The sequence below is a fragment of the Alligator mississippiensis genome, chromosome 9, assembly GCF_030867095.1.
Source record: "Alligator mississippiensis isolate rAllMis1 chromosome 9, rAllMis1, whole genome shotgun sequence".
Taxonomy (NCBI): domain Eukaryota; kingdom Metazoa; phylum Chordata; order Crocodylia; family Alligatoridae; genus Alligator; species Alligator mississippiensis.
Genome location: NC_081832.1, coordinates 45,277,267 through 45,292,500, shown reverse-complemented (window position 1 = coordinate 45,292,500; position 15,234 = coordinate 45,277,267). Strand labels below are relative to the sequence as shown.

The window sequence follows — 15,234 nt, the reverse complement described above, 5'->3', positions numbered from 1 at the left end:
AGAGAGCAATCCTACCCTCACACAGGGCTGAGCCCATTTGATCCTCCCCATTCCCCTCTCAGTACCTACTTAATGCAGGCTGCTTTGGATCGGCTCCACAAACATGATCCTTGAGCTCCCACAGCAGAACTTCCATCAGCGGTGGTCCTCTGACCACCTGTACCTTTTTCCAGTGCCACGGTGCTGCTGAAAACCACAGGCAGGCATTGACAGGAGAGTCTTTCTCTGATGCTGAAGTCTCTCCCAGGTTGTCCTTCTCTGGGGCCAGAAGTATCTGCCATGGTTTGCCGCCCATCAATCTGAAGGGAGTACTCTCTCCAGAAATGTGGTGTGCCGCTGCGTGCTCCTGTGACAATCTTTCCCTCTCTTGGGATAAGTACGGGAAAATTACTCTTCTTCTCAGGGGCACTTCCAGTTCCAAAACCTCTCTCATAACATATAAACTTTATTTATAACCTAGCAAGTTAGTGTATATTACAAGAGTTGTATTTGTTTTTTGCTTTAATTTGAAACGGAATAATGTTGTGCTAGCTCTCTAGCATATTAGTAAAGCATCTAGTTTCTCTTTAACTGGAGAAAAATATGTTTTGTGATTTATGTAATGAAGTACTTTGTCATATGCACCCCCCTTTTCAGAATCCTAAGCTTGAAGCAGCGTCCTCATTGGGGACAATGCTCCTTATGGCTTGTAATCTATCCTCGTGGGGGATGTTAATGTACAGAGATGCACCTGTAACACCCACATACACTTGGGGCTATGTGTAGTCAAGTATATGCTGGGTTTATTTTAATGTGTATTTTGTTTCCTCTAGGCCTGGAGAGACCCACCTCCCATCCCCCCTTATTGCATCCAGACCCTTTGTCTTGAGATTCCTCAACAGATCCTGTAAAACCAGTTGAGTGACTGGCCAAATCCTGGAGTGCTGCCTCCCCCTCCCCTTTGATTTGATTGGTCTGCATTTGCAGTGTTGCGATGAGGCTGCTTTTTAACCAGGGCCCTGCGATGAGATCAGAAAAGTTATTTAAAGTTGAGGCCACCTGGTCTGGGCTCTTTCTCTTCCTCCTCCTAGGGCTGCTGAAGCCTAAATGCTGATTTGCGAGCCAGAGGGGCCTGTTTCCTGTGTGTGTGTGTGGGGGGTCATCCCCCCTCCCCCCTTCACTGATGAAGCAGACTGAAGCTATGTGAAAGGAAAGCCTCAGGTACAGGGAGAAAAAGCCTGCCTCAGGGTTTGAAACCTCTGTTCTCTCCCTCTCCTTTTCCCCTTTTGTTTTCTGTGTTTTGAGTAGGATAATGCGGGGCAGGGGCAGGAAGCATTAGTCCCTGCAGCAAACTGGCCAAGGTTGGAGCTTGACAGTTTTGCTGGCATGCTCTGGGGCTGAGAGCCTGGCATGTTTTGGTTACTGTTGCCACTTCTTTTGGGTTCAGCATAGCTGTATTGCGGAACCCCAGCTACATGTCTTGCTGGCTGTTTTGGCCATGCAAGGCCTTAAGTGGGAGGATGCCATGAGTGTATCCTTCCCTAGTGCAGGCTGCCCAGGAATAGGGGCCTGGCAGCTACTGTGTTGGGGACTGTAGTGTCTCAGCGTGGTGGTATAGCTGAGACTACATGTCCAGGATGCAGCCATAAGCCTGGGCTCTTTTTGCTGTTTTACAGTTGCTGCAATGTAGTTAATGTGGCACATGCACCGAGACAGCCCTGGAGACTCTGAGTCCCTAGGACAACCTGGTGCTGGGGAGTCCTGAACACCCCTCACCCCTTTTTGCTGTTCTGGGTGTGTCACTACACTCCTCCCAGATATGAAACAGATTGTGAGGGACAGTTTGAAAGGAGTTGAGATGCATAGGCCAGTTATGACACCCAATGCAGATAAGGTAACCTTGGGAAAGAACAATGGTCACAGACCACGAACTCATTTCCCTGCATCCTTACTGCAGAGGAATGGGCGAGAATACAGGGGAAATACCATGATCATCAGGGTGGTTTTCCCAAGGACAGGGGATAACCACATTGCTGGCATGGGTTAGTACCTGGGTTGAGGTCATGTATAGTTAACCTCCCATTTTCATTTCCAGTGGGAAGACCTTGGCTTTACACCCACTTTATGGAACTGGGAGACTCCTCCCTAGCTTGCTTCTGCAGCCACAAGGCTGAGGGCAAGCAAAACCCGGGGCATCTGAACCCCAACCCTCTGGGCTTGGGAGTGCAAGGAGGATGTCTGCCAAATGATCTGGAAACATCTTGAAGCCCCAGGTGGGGGTGGAGGATGTTTGCTGGTAGGGCCACTTACGGCTCTTGAATGATTCACGGACTTGGAATTAATTTGGCTTGGATTTTCCTTAAAATACATAAATAAAATACAGAAATCTGAACCCGAGCTGTATAAAACCCCACCCAAATGCAGTGGGGCCGCCCTGGGACTTGCCTGGCCCCGAGACGCGGGTGTTGGGTGCTCCCCGCCCGCAGGCAACAACCACCCGACAGTCACCCCCCTCCCCCGCCTGCCGCGGAGGAACCGGCTTTGGCTTCTGTCCTTCTCCGGGCAAAACAACACCCGGGCCCCGCACTAACCCGCCGCACCACAGTCCGCTTCCACGCGGGATGAGCGCGGCGCGGCGCGACGCGACGCGTCCCGGCGCCGCCTCGACTGCGGCCCCCGAGCGGGGCGCAGCGGGCACCCGGGCCCGGGCGAGCGCGGCGAACGCAGCTGCAGCGCGGGGAGGCAAGTTGGCGGGGAGGGGCGAGGCGGGGCCCCGAAGGCGGTGACGCGACGATGGGGGCGGGGCGGGCAGCGGCCAAGGGCGCTGAGCCGGGGCGCTCTTCCTTTCTGCCGCGGCGGCCCCAGGGCAGGGCGCGTGTTGCGGCTCTCCCGGCCCCGGTGGGGGCTGCTGCTGCGTGGGCGGGGGGCACTTTGTCTGGCCCGGCCCGGCCCGCGCGGCCGAGGTGGCATTGGCACCGCGTGGCCGGCGCGAGCGCACGTGGTCGGCGGGTGCTCCCCGCAAGGCCGCGGCCTTGGCTAGACCCTTCTCCCCCCCCGGGCTCGTGCTACGTGTGTCCCCGCAGCCCTGCGCGGCGCTCGGCTCAGCCGGGGCGGGCGGGGGCTCGGGCTGGGAGCGGCGCGGCCTCGCGTCTCGGGGGCTCCGAGCGGGGCGGGGGGGTCAGTGTCGCACCGCCCTGTTCGCCGCTGGCCAGCAGTGAAGCGCGGGCCAAGGGCCGAGCCCAGCCCCGCTGCCTGTGGGCAGCTGGTGGGAGAGGTCGGTTGCGGGAGCAGCCCCTCACTCCCTCCCCCCCTTCGTAGGGCAGCTATCCGTACCAGTGTTCATTCACACCGGTGTGTTCTTAATGCAGGAGCTTGAGTTGACCTGCTGTCTGTCTGCTTTGTTTAAGGGTATTTGCAGCTGTGAAGGGATCAACGTTCACAAAGGCGCTCTGGTGGCAGAGAGGGTTTTTGGAAAATTGAGGCTCAACAGGTAACTCTTACTTAGACATAAAAGGTACCTCTTGGGTTTTACCAAAACTCAAATGAAGCACATGTAGTTCTGTCTTCAGCAGAAAGCTGCATCTCGTTTCCTTAACTCTGTCCCAGGAAGCAGCTCACACAGGCAGAAATGTGTAGATTAGAATTTTTTCATATATTTAAATTATGGGTCAGAGAAACACCTTTAAAATGGCCTGGCTTAAATGTCCCTATGGATGCACAAAGTGCCGTGGGTAGTCTGCCATGTTTAGCAAACGAATAGCCCTCATTGGTATCTAGATGTCTGCTTGCTGAGATCAATACTTCCTTGGTGGGAACCACCAGCCGATTCCCTTTCAGCAGGGAGGCTTATATCAGATGGTTAGAAGAAGCATTGATCACTGAGTCAGGAATCAAGGGATGAGGTGTCAGATGCACACAATTTGAAGGAAGGCCCATATGAGGGGGGTTTCCTGTAGAATTTTCAAAGCATGGAAGGTGTCTTGATTTAATCCAGCAGTTGTCAGCTGCCCAGTGCAGTTCTGTGCCTGTGCTAGTGTTACACTACTGGGAGAGAAATGTGCTGTCAGTGTTTCCTGGTACTCCTGATACTGTTCTAGTGCCAGTCAGTGCCAGGTTTTGGTAGCACTTTGCATGCTTGAGAGTGGAGTAACTCTTTCTCTGTAGAGTTAATCCTAGACTGGATGCAAACAATTGTTTCCTTACTGTGCATGAAAATGGCTGTAGAAGCTTTTTTTGTTACCTTTTGTGTCTGAAAACAAGATGGGGGTGGGGAAGTTAGCTTGTTTAATTGCATCAGTCTACAAAAAAAGTACAGAAATAAACTGAAGGGAGTATTGGTTTCTGGATCTTTAGGGCCCCAGGGCTGACTACTTTTTTTTTTTTTTTCTGGATTTCAGGTAGAAGCCTATTCATATTATTTTTTCTACGGAGTGATACAGAGACATCCACTAGTTGTCTGAGGAAAAGGAAGGAATAAATGTTGCTGTTCTTAAGACCTGCAAACTTAAGAGATGCAGGGAGATAAGAGTACATGAAGAGGACTACCCCTGTGTATGCAAGGTTCAGGTGTAGCAAGATGAAACATAAAAAGTGAGTTAAGGGGATTAACATAATGGAAAACATGCTTGATATGACTTGTTAACACATTTTTAAGAATTACTCTTGATTATTTCTATTTATTAAAGTTGCTTCTATTTAAATCTGTTTGTTCTTTCTGGTTTTTATATTGTTTGCCAGGCTCTCCTTTGAGATCCACATTTTGGCTCACTGAGCCTCTTTTTCTTCCCTGGGGTTGAATGGGAGGACATATTGAGAACATATTGGGCTGCTGGGGAACATGAAGGTCTATTTGTAGAATAACATACAAAATAAACTAGGAAAACACTTTATTTTGAGAGAGGGCAAAATATGTTTATAACAGTAATTAACTTCAAAGTTTCCACTGTATAGAAGAACTGCCCTGTATAAGGTCTCTGGCCCATCATGGAAGGTGAGCTGGATGGAGCTGAGTTGAGGGAGATTTTTTTATGGAAATTTGTTACTTCTTTTAGTGCTTAGGAAGTTACCTGAATGTTTAAGTGTCGTATTGGCAAGGATTTGCTTTGGTGATACCTTTTATTGGACCAACTGCACATTTTGGGGAGATGTTAGACAAGTGTTCAGGCCCAGAGGGTCTTTCCTCAGGTGTGGTGAAGAAGCAGATACAGTACGAGTCCGGATGTAGCTCAAAGGTGTTGAGGTGCTTTCCTAGACCTGAGGAAGCATGTCTAGGTGCTTTCCTAGACCTGAGGAAGGATGCAATGTTTTCGAGATGGAGTTGGAGATATTTACTGGATCAACTACATTTCCCCCCCCCCCCCCCCCTCCATATTTCCTAGACCAAGGCTGTCTGATTTAAAAATGGCCTGGGGCCAGAAACCTGGTGGGCCATGCTGGAAGAGAGGGGAAAGGAGTGGGGTTGCTGGCCCCAAAGCTACACAGTACATGGACACTGCACTGCATATTTGCACAGGTGCCATGCCCAACCAAAAGGATGTGTGCCCAGACTTGCCCTAAGTTCTCCAGGTTGCATTGCTCTACCTATTGGAACAGGGAGGAGTAAGTTTTTAACTTTTTTGAAAAAAAATCAAAGCAACAAGACTAGAGTTTTACACACGAAAAAACTAAACAGGGATGTCCAACTTACCTGACGCTACAGGTAGGGTGAGGGTTGCTGAGCCAGTCTACAGACTGAATCTGGACTGACCCTTTCTGTTGCATGCAGTGCCTGGGATGCTGGGTTGCATGCTGCATATAGCACATGCTGATCCTACTCTGGGGCTCACACTGCATGTGGTGCACAAGCTGGATCTGGTGCTACACACAACACAGGGCCTGGGGTGCTGGCTGCATGCAGCACCCTGCTGGACCAGCCCTGTGTAGTGATTTCAGTGCAGCCTGATCTGGACTGGCCTCAAAGCCAGTGTGCTGGGTGCTGCATGCAGTATATGTCCTTTGACTGACCTTGTGCTGTGTGCAGCTGATGACTAGAAAATTATATTTAGAAATTTGCTTTTAGGAATTAACTTGTAGGTAAAGTAGATTGACTTTTACTAGTAAAAGTTTAGGATTGTGAATCCAAAAAGGATGACAAATCTGGTAGGGAAATACAAATCGCCCGAGCGAGGGACTAACAGAGGGATGGAGGTGAGGAGGGGAATGCAACTAGGTTACAGAAAATACAATGTTAGCCAACTAAGCCGGTGGGATGGGGGAAGGGGAGGGAGGGGGTTCGCAATGCTGAGAGAGAAAGAAGGTAGATATACACAAACCCATTACAATAGTCCGCAATGGTGAAGAAAGTAGTTTGAAGAAAGTGTCTCAGTCCATATAGAGTCTCATCACTGGGGTCCTTTTTGGGTGGAGCGGGGTTGTCCGTTGCTGAAGAATCCTCTCAAAGTGAAGTCCATTTGGTACGGGGGGGTCAGGCGGCGGTTCATCTGGCGGGACTTTAGAATAATGGTCTAATTTAGAATAATGGTCCAGGGGAACAGCAAGGGCTAACTGTTTTTTAAAAAAGCGTGTTTGTGACGGTTTCCTTCAAGACCTGCTGTCTGGAGCCACATAAACAGGCTGGGAAACTTGCACAGTGTACCCATAACAGAGATAAGGGACTCTGCAGCATTGGCACCAGGTCACAGTGCCCAGCTGCAGAACACTTGGGATTTCTGGTTTTGGTAGATGGACCAAATTAGGAGGCCAGGGCATGCTCAAATTAAGATGCTAGTAAATGGCCAAATTAAGATAGTGTCATAGTTGGTAGGGTAGGAAGGGACCTAAGCAGATCATCAAGTCCGACCCCCTGCCATGGGCAGGAAAGGATGCTGGGGTCAAACGACCCTGGCTAGGTGATTATCTAGCCTCCTTTTGAAGATCCCCAGGGTAGGGGCAAGCACCACCTCCCTTGGAAGTTGGTTCCAGCTCCTAGCTGCCCTGACTGTGAAGTAGTGCCTCCTGATGTCTAGCCTGAATCTACTCTGTCAGCTTATGGCTGTTATTCCTTGTTACTCTCAGTAGTGTTTGGGGGAGCGGGGACTCTCCCATTGCCTGCTGGTCCCCCTTGGCAAGTTTGTAGGCGGCCACCAGATCCCCTCTCAGCCTTTTGTGGAGGCTGAGTAGGTTCAGGTCCCGTAGCCTCTCATAGGGCTTACCCTGTTGCCCCCGATCGTGCGAGTGGCCCTCCTCTGGACCCTCTTGATGTTATCCGCATCCCTCCTGAAGTGCGGCGCCCAGAACTGGACACAGTACTCCAACTGCGGTTTAACCAGTGTCACATAGAGGGGGAGGATCACCTCCTTGGACCTGCTTGAGATGCATCTGTGGATGCATGACAAGGTGCAGTTAGCCTTCCTGACCGCATCCTCACATTGGCGGCCTATGTTCATCTTGGAATCAATAGTGACAGAGCACCACGAGTGCTCATAAAGCTGTGCCAGGGGTCCCGCAATGACCTCTGCCAATTCCCTCGGCACTCTGGGCTGGAGATCGTCAGGACCTGCTAATCTGAACACGTCTAGTCCCTCCAGAAGTTCCCTGACTAGGTCCTCACTGACCCTGGACCTGGCTGCGCCTCCCCTGGGTCTGTCCAGATTCCCAGTGGGGAGGGATGTCCCTGTCCCTGTCCCTGCTCAGAAAAATGGAAGAGAAGAATCTGTTAAAGAGATTAGGTTTGTTATCTGGTGCTACCACCAGATTTCCAAGCATGTCCTGCAGAGGCCCCATGTTACTTGGTACTTTCTTTTTACCCCCTATATATTTAAAAAAGGACTTCATATTATTTTTGATCCAGGTTGCTAGTCCAAGTTCCATCTTTGCCTTAGCCTTCCTAACAGCCCCCCTACAATCTTGAGCAATAGAGGTATAAACCTCCTTGGTGATGGCCCCTCCCTTCCTTTGGGTATACGCCTCGTTTTTGGCTTTGAGATGTTCCTGGATGCTTTTGGTGAGCCATGGGGGCTTTTGAGCACTCTTGCCCCCTTTGATCCGTGTGGGGATTGGCACCTTTTGGTCTTGGAGGATCGTCTCCTTAAGGAATGACTGCTCTTCTTGGACTCCCAACTCCCCTCCCCTCCGGGACCTCAGTGCCTCCCTGACTAGTCTCCTTACCTCACTGAAATCCGCCATCCTGAAGTCCAGGGCTGCTGCCTTGCTACAGGCCTTTGACACCCTGCGTTGGATAGTGAATTCCAGTAGGCGATGATTGCTATCGCCCAGGTGGTCAAGCATCTGCAGTCCCCTCGCCAGGTCATCGCCTGTGGCCAGGACCAGGTCCAACAAGGCATTTCCCCTGGTGGGACTGTGCACCTCCTGGGTTAGATGGAGGTCCTGTAACTCAGCTAGGAACCTACGTGAGTGGTCAGACCTGGCTGACTGCTCTTCCCAGCAGATGTCAGAGTAGTTTAGGTCACCCAGGATGACCATGTCCATTGACTTGACTGCCTCCGCGAGCTGACCTGAGAATTCCCAGTCCAGCTCTTCCCCCTGGTTAGGTGGCCTGTAATAGACCCCCACCATCAGGTCTCTTTCCCCCTGACCTCCTTGTATTCTGACCCAGAGCACCTCAGTCTGCCCTACCTCAGACCCAGTGCTGTTTGCTGAGGACGTGTATTGCTCTTTGACATACAGTGCCACACCTCTGCCTTTCCTCCCCATTCTATCCTGCCTATACAGCCTATAGCCCTTGATGTTTACCACCCAGTCATGCATTGGATCCCACCAAGTTTCAGTGAGCCACACTATGTCTGGGTTTGGTGCATGTGTGCACCGAAGATGAATGCATGTGATGGGTTTGGGAAACGATGCCCGGCAATGGAGTAATCAGAGGAGAGAGACACTAAAGGAGGGATTTCAGAGCAGTAAAGGGTCCCTGAGGGGGAAACCCAAGGCCACCAGGGACAGAGGGCACCACCAGCTGATCTCACCCACCCCACTAGTGGGTGGAAGGAGGTGGGCCTCAACCTCCAGAATGCTGATGTCTGACATTCGAGAAACAACCACAGGGTAAAGCTCGCGTACTGGCCAGACATACCTTCCCTCTGTGATGCCTTAGGACTGGTAGATATAGAATGAGGGGGGAGGATGTTATTTTGTTTGCCTTGTCTACTATTCTTATCTGCTATCACTGTGTATCAATAAAATTTGCCTATTATCAAATTAAAGAAGTCATGGTCAGTCTGAGGGTTTGGGTCCACACAACAAGGTATCTCGGTCATAAATCCAGTGCCAACACAGAATGTACAGGTCCGTGTCTAGCCTGCATGTCGCATGCAGTGCATAGGCCTCAGCCAGCATGTGCCCTATGTGGCGTTTCAGAGATCCATGAGCTGCTCTAAGATCATTACAGCAGTAGAATTATTTACTGATTTGGGGAAATCCTAAAGGTAGACCTTTAGGAAGAAAGGTGTACCTTTTCTCTTCCCAACTGTAATGGGTTGCAAAAAAGAATGTGTAGAACAGTGGTTTTCAAACTTTTTTCATTTGCTGACCCCTAAAAAAATTTTGAATGGAGGTGCAGGCCCCTTTGGAAATTTCAAATGAAGGTGCGGGCTCTTTTGAATTGTAAGTGTGAGTATTCACATGGTTTTGATTGAACATGGTCATCTTTTGTGGACCCATTAGACATAGTGGGTATCTATACACATGCTTGGGAAGGGGGAGGTGTTTTAATTAGAGGGGTTTCCAGAGAGCTACTGTAATTAAAATGCTGCTGTGTCACACCTATTAAGCCCCCGTGCATTTAAAAATGGCTGTAGGACACTTTAACTAAAGCTCATCCAGCAAGCTTTAAAGTGCCCCAGCAGCCATTTTTAACCTTGCAGGGGTGTATATATGTGATGCTGTGACAATGTTAAAGCATTCTAATTAGAATGTGGTTTAGACTTAATCAAGTCTGCTTCTGATGTGCTCTAATTATAATGCTTTCAAACATGTGTATAGGCACCCCATCTCTAGACCACAGGTTGAAAACCACTGCTATAGAGGAATACTGAATACCCTGACCTAGAATTAAAAATGGTTAAAAAGACTGGCAAAGGAGATGAGATTTTACACTGCATAGTTTGTAAAACAAAAGTCACCTGACAGGCAATTTGCATGATTGAACATTTGAACAGTATGGCTCATTTGAAATTAAAAGAAAGTCAAACAGAAACAACACAGGCTATGACGGAAGCCTGCTTGGGAAGAATGAGACAATGGAAGGAAGAAGCAGCGGATTGTCTTCATGATCTGGTACATGAATTTTGCTTTGAAGCAATTCCAGTGAACATTTGGGGGAGATCAGAGGGCTCAAAAAGATGACATGTCCAGGAAAACCCAGACATATGGTAACCCTAAACTAAAATAGTTGGAAAAATTATTTGCGAGTTTTTGGGTACAAACACCCTTCTTCAGGCTGAGGAAGCTGTGCGGGCCGGGAGCGGTCCGAGGCCCTCGGGGGCACGCAGCGGGCTGTGGCCAGCAGCCCTGGCACGCGGGTCGGGGAATGCAGGCCAGCGGACTAAAATTAGGCACGGACGCTTAGCGGTTGTTTAAAGTTTATTTTACTTGTACCGTAGATGGTCACGGTGCAGGCAGGAAAACTTGCTTGAGTTGCAGTTACAGACAGGAAACAAAACAAAACTCAAACCTGCAGGGCACGAGAGTACGTCGCAAGGGGTTTTCGGCGACGGGAAGATGCAAGACACGAGGGTACATCGCAATGGGTTTTCGGCGACGGGAAGATAAACCTGCAGGACTCGAACCTGGACAGAGCTCTGGATACACTCACACGAAGTTTGCTAGGCTCCGTGGAACTTGCGCGCAGGGAAGGGGTTCGTCGAGGGATCACTCAGCGACAGGGAGAGGCCAGAGGTTGATCAGATCCCTATAGCCTTCTTAAGGTATATGCTGGGTCGGTTAGGCTCCACAGCACGTAGAGTTCTTCACGAGACGTGAAGTCCTCTTCCTCCAGATGGTTGTGGAGTCCTCCAACTTGGACGGAAACCGCTCAAGCCTCTTATACGGCTAGCAAGCCAATCACTAGCCGCCACGTGGGAATAATTTAGAACTGGCCAATAGTGGGACACAAATTTGCATGCGGGTGGCGGGAACTCCTTTGTACCGGGGTTTTCTCTTTGCAACTGAGAAATGCACCTTGCAAAGAAAGCTCCTCATGGCGGGAAATAATTTAGCAGTGCCGAAGCGCGCACACACCAAATCACACCCTTGGGTTGTGACAGAAGCATCTACAGTTGTTCTGTGCTCTTCCTGGATGGAACAGAATAGAAGCCAGAGGCCAGTATGTGAGACTGACTGCCTCAATTTGTATTTTCACTGACTGGCAGTGGGTGAGAGATGGGTTGGGGAAGGGAGGGTGGGAGGGAATGCAGACCTGGTGTTAGGATGTAGCTGGTAAGTAGTAGAGAGGTTACCTGGGGTATCAGACATTAGGCAGGTTATACTGTGTCATAAAACCAATGTCTATATTTAGTCCGTGATTTTTTTGTATCCAGTAGGTTGATGAAGTGAAGTTCGTAGACTCGTCTGTGAAAGGTATTTTGTAAATTCCCTTTGAGGATTAGAACTGAGAGATTGAAGAGAGAGTGGTTGTCTTGTGAGAAATGTGGGTAATTGGGTATTCTTGTCTTTTATAGATTTTCGGTGTACGTTCATTCCTGTATGCAGTTGTTGTTTGGTTTCTCATAAATATTTTCCATCAGGGCGTTTAGTGCACTAGATATATTACATTTCTGGAGGTGCAGGTGTAAGATCCAGGAATCTTGATGGTTCTGATGTTGGGTGTAGTAATTGCGGGGGTGGTGCAGATATGCTGGCAGGTTTTACATTTCTTGTCATGACATGGTGTGGATCTATTCAGTGTGTTTTGGGCTGTAGGAAGTTTGCTTCTGGTGATGAGGTTGGCAAGGTTTGGTGCTTGTTCGCTGCTTTTGCTTTAGAATTTTGAAGCAAACTGAAGGCAACCATATCCTTCAATGTACCAGAAGGACTCTATGGATCAGAATCTATCTTTGCCAACTGCAAAGTGTTTGACCCATTTATCAAGGCTCAGAGGTCACACAATTACAGCAGCTATGAAAATATTCTGCGTATTTCCTTTGCAAGGCAAAAGAGTTCAAGCACAACCTTGGCTTGTACGTGAACTGCCCTGTGATAGCAACATAATAACGCTTGACTACTGGAAAAGTGAGATCCACTCCCTGCGTGTTATGTTCAGTGTGGCATTATGCACACTCATAGTGCCAGTAACTTCAATGTCTGTGGAAAGATCATTCAGTTTGTTCAGAAAAATTCAAGACAAATGTGCCTCTCTGAAGACCGACTTGGACAGCTGAACCTTTTGTAGTACAATAAAGACATAAACTCAAATGTGGAGAGCTTTCAAAATCAGGGTTAATCTGCTGAATCTAGAAAATCATGCATTCCAGTAACTGTAACAAAAGACCCAAGGTTTTGGTTTTTTTAATTATTTTTTAATTTTTCACTTTTTGTTTACTAGTGCACTACCAAATGAACAGAACAATTTAAAGCAGGTGTGACTTATTGATTTGTGGATATTTACTTATATTTTGAGATGTGGTTTTTATAAAGCTTTTAACAGTATACTGTCATTAATAAATTGTCTGCCCCCAACACTCCTAATTTCACACAAATCTGAATATTTAAATAGGTAAACATCAAAATAAACATCAATATTCTTCATTGAAATTATTTTAAAAAATCCAATTCTGCCAAGCCTAATAATAACAGTGTTCTACGCCATGTGGAAATAATAAAAGTTGCTCAGCTCTCAAAAATAAAGTTGCGTGAAAAAGCAATATAGTACATAGACATTTAATGTACCTGTAAGTGTAGATTTTTTTAAACTGATTCTGTGATGCATCTTTTAAATGTCTGTTGGAGCTATATATGGGACCATCAGCAGGCATTTTTTCATGGTACATGGGCAACCAGGAACCTTGATAAAGAGGGTCTATTGGATGGGGAAAAGGTTAGAACCCTGGGAGTCCAGTTTATGATGGGAATGAAGAGTTCATCCTGGATTTTCTAGACTTTGAGAGAGGAGGAAAGCTTTTCCCAGTCCTAGGCCCTACCAATGGCCTCAGATAGGGTACCTTTCCTAGCAGTTCTCAACCTCCTGGTACCATGGGGGCTGAGGTAAGGAGGGTACCATGCATACATCCATCAGGTATTGTCCTTGCTACAGTTGGATATGGATATAGTGAGAATGTCCTGGATAAATTTCCTTCATGTTCCATGGCTTTGAAACAATTGGGAGAAAGAAGACTCCCTTGGAAAAAACTATTGAGGTTTTAAAATAATTCTTTTTAATTCGAGTAGGATGGAAGAAGAAGAGCCATTATCATATGGATTGCTCTGTGATAAGATTAATAAAGCTCATAGTCATATATCCCTCTATGTTTTAAGGATTACACAATAAATTGGGAGATAGTGGGTGTAGTCCAACATGAAAAAAAATGGAATAAAACCAGGAGAATTGATTTACTGCCCCTTTCTTCTTGTGCTTGGAAAAAAGTCAAGGAATTTATCACTTCAATATTTTTCTGAAACCCAAAGTTAGGTGTTGATGTTTTGCAAAGAGTTTACCATCTAAATATAACTTTTATTGCACAACTGTAGTCAATTTGTAGGATGTCTCACCTAAAAGTTTTGTTTTACTCTTCCTATGCTAGGGCACAGTGCCACCTACAGCATTTAACTAACTTGGGTGAATGTTTTCCAAGGTCAGATTTATAGGAGTGCTGAAACTTTAGAATTTCTAAGGTCAGCACTACATTCCCACAGTTGCTCTCTGCACAGATTTTGCACTAATCCTCTCCTTCCTTCACAGCAGCCAAACCATCTTGCTGTGTGCTCCAGACTCAAATGAGGAAGCTGCTGGTCTCTGCTCTACTGAAGATCGGGTTCAAGTTCCCTTTCCCCCTAAACTCTGGAAGAATCAATTGTTCAGTCAGATGATGAAACTGGACAAAATGTGCCTAATGAGGCAGAAGTTGGTTCCTTGTTCCCAGTTCCTTATTCCTTTTTCAAAGCTAGTCTTTACACAATTAAAGGCTGTTAATAACTAATAAATTCCAAAGGCTAAAGAGTTAGGTTTTCATTACAAATGTGTATTTACTAATAAAAATCTAAAATAATATTGTGTATCAAATACACAGCCCTGAAAAAAAGACCTGAGATTAGGCTGGCATTGTGGCACAAAATCCCTTTCGGGTCACACTAAAACATGCCTACACCACTGGAGGACACTTCTGAATAAGTCTGAGCAGAGCACTCCCCAACTTGGTTTTTGTGTGCCAGTCTGCATGATAGTTCTTCCTCCTGAATAAGGAACTGCATTTGGGCTGGGATTATGGGTTAAAATCCTTTTCAGACCACACCAAAGCACAAGAATCTGCCACCAAGAAAATCTCTCGAAGTCTCATCAGAGTCGTGCCTGACCAGAGGCGCAGTCTCTGCATGCCAGGCTGCCAATTTAGAGTCCCCCAAGCCTGAAAAAGGAGCTAGGTTTGGCTGGGAATATGGATGGAAATTGTTTTCAGGTCACCCCAAAACATATGTGTCTGACATCCCCCAAAGAAGCCTGGGCTAAATCCTACACTACCCAAAGTTCAGTCTGTGATTACCAAGCTGCCAACTCACAGGCCTCCAGATCTGAATAAGGAGCTAGGATTAGGGGTGGAAATCCTTTTTGGGTCACCTCACGTCTTTGGCATTGGGGGACTCCTCCTAAGAAGCCTGAGCAGAGTCCAGCCTGATCTGAACCTCAGTTTGTGAGTGCCAGGCTGCCAACACACAGGCCCCTGGCCTGTGTGCGCTGTATAGAACATTGAATAAAGAACTGGGTTTGGGTTGAGATTGTGGGTGGAAAGCTTCGGCTCACCCCAAAACACAAGTCCCCGCAATTGGAAGATTTTCCTGAAGAAGCCTGGGAAGAGTCCTGACCAATTTGAAGCTTAGTTTGTGAGTGCCATGCTGCCAAGTCCCAGGACCTGAATAACAGGTTGGATTTGGGCTGGGATTACAGGTGGAAAACTTTTTTGGGTCACCCCAGACTACATGTTCTGGCATCGGGGGACTCTCCCGATTTGACACTCGGTTTGTGAGTGCCAGCCTGACAACTGACGGGCCACAGGCCTATGTGCTCGGTACCTAGCCCTGAATATGGATCTGAATTTTGGGTGGGATTATCAGGTA

The 15,234-nt window shown here is 47.8% G+C and overlaps 1 long non-coding RNA gene and 1 other non-coding gene across 5 annotated transcripts; both read left to right on the top strand.

Annotated features, from left to right (window-relative positions):
• Positions 1-1,101: 1,101 nt before the first annotated feature.
• On the top strand, positions 1,102-14,125 carry LOC106737939 (uncharacterized). 4 transcript variants are annotated; one of them, XR_002090111.2, is made up of 3 exons: positions 1,102-1,200; positions 3,387-3,469; positions 4,377-4,679. It is a non-coding gene; the product is annotated as an uncharacterized LOC106737939 (long non-coding RNA). The 4 variants fall into 4 exon arrangements; XR_002090110.2 differs by lacking the exon at positions 1,102-1,200 and adding an exon at positions 2,784-2,877; XR_002090109.2 differs by lacking the exon at positions 1,102-1,200 and adding an exon at positions 13,868-14,125 and having other exon boundaries at positions 2,895-3,469; positions 4,377-4,569.
• LOC132243432 (small nucleolar RNA SNORA74) lies at positions 3,969-4,171 on the top strand. The gene has a single exon (XR_009455006.1). It is a non-coding gene; the product is annotated as a small nucleolar RNA SNORA74 (small nucleolar RNA).
• Positions 14,126-15,234: the final 1,109 nt, after the last annotated feature.